This window comes from Thamnophis sirtalis, unplaced genomic scaffold (genome assembly GCF_051295495.1).
Source record: "Thamnophis sirtalis isolate CommonGarterSnake01/CBP01778 unplaced genomic scaffold, rThaSir2_p1.2 scaffold_8, whole genome shotgun sequence".
NCBI classification, from domain to species: Eukaryota; Metazoa; Chordata; class Lepidosauria; order Squamata; family Natricidae; genus Thamnophis; species Thamnophis sirtalis.
In genome coordinates, this window is record NW_028261388.1 from 16,295,396 (window position 1) to 16,296,855 (window position 1,460).

At 39.3% G+C, this 1,460-nt stretch overlaps 1 pseudogene; it reads left to right on the top strand.

Moving 5' to 3' along the window:
- Positions 1-372: 372 nt before the first annotated feature.
- LOC148044305 (uncharacterized) lies at positions 373-1,460 on the top strand (annotated as a pseudogene).

A 1,460-nucleotide genomic window follows, 5' to 3' on the forward strand; every position in this document is an offset into this window, starting at 1 on the left:
GCCCTGCCCACCTGCCTGGGCTCTAAGGCATCTCATTTAGGCCCTGTAAAACCACAAAGCTTTAAGAAATGAGAATTGATGTTGAAAGATTAGGGCATAATCCAGCTATGGTGGTCCTAGTGGTTATTGGCACACTCAGTGCCATGCCAAAATATTTTGGACAGCACTTTGACAATCTGGGCATTGACAAAATTTCTGTTAATTGCAAAAAGCCATACCGCTTGGATCCAGACACACATTACCACATCCTAGATTCTTGGGAAGAATTTTATGCCCATAAAAGCCAAGTCCAGCTAAAAACTGGCAGCTGTGACTTCACATTATAAATAAACAACAACAACAACAACAATGGATGGAGGAAACATCATAAAAGCCATAAATACCTGGGCTATACCTGTGATTCGATACTCTGCAGGAATAATTGACTGGACCCAGATGGAGTTGGACAATTTGGACAGAAAAACAAGGAAGCTTATGACAATGAATCATGCTTTGCACCCTAAAAGTGATGTTGACCGATTATATCTACCAAGAGCAGAGGGTGGGCGAGGACTCCTGCAAGTAAAACAGTCTGTGGAAGAAGTAAAACACAGCTTGAATGATTACATCCAGAAAAGTGAAGAACCAATGATTAAGGAAGTAAATAAAGGAGGCCTTTTAAAGACAACTAAGTAAAAAGCTGAATATAAGAAAGAAGTAATTGAGAAGCAAGCTGAAAGTTGGAAAAACCAAGGTATGTGTAGCCAATACTTGAAAAGTATTGAAGGCAAAGCTGACCAAAAGCTAACTTGGAACTGGTTAAGATCAGGAGCACTGAAAAAAGAAACAGAAGGCTTTATTTTGGCAGCTCAAGAACAAGCCTTAGCCACAAACTAAATGAAGGCAAAAATTTAACATGTTACCACCAACAGCAAATGTCGCCTCTGTAATGAGAAAGATGAGACAGTCGACCACTTGATCAGCGGGTGCAGCAAAATTTCACAAACTGACTACCTACAATGCCATGACCACATTGCTAAGATTATTCACTGGAAATTGTGCCAAAAGTTTGGATTTGAGTACAGCAAAAACCACTGGGACCATCAGGTTGAGATTTTAGAGAATGAGAAAGTCAAGATCTTGTGGGACTTCAGAATTCAGACTGACAGACACTCGGCCTACAACACACCTGACATAACAATAATTGAAAAGAAAAAAGTATGGTTCATTGACATTGCAATACCTGGTGATGCACGAATTGAAGATAAGAAACAAGAAAAAAATCACAAAATAACGGGACTTGCAAATTGAAGTTGAACGATTGTGGAAAAAGAAATTGTGTGTTGTCCCGATTGTAATTGGAGCCCTTGGAGCAATTCCTAAAGAGCTATCTCGCTATTTGGAAATTCTAAATTTATCAGACTTGAACATTCTGACTCTACAAAAAAACCACCCTACTTGGAACAGCTTATATCCTCTGA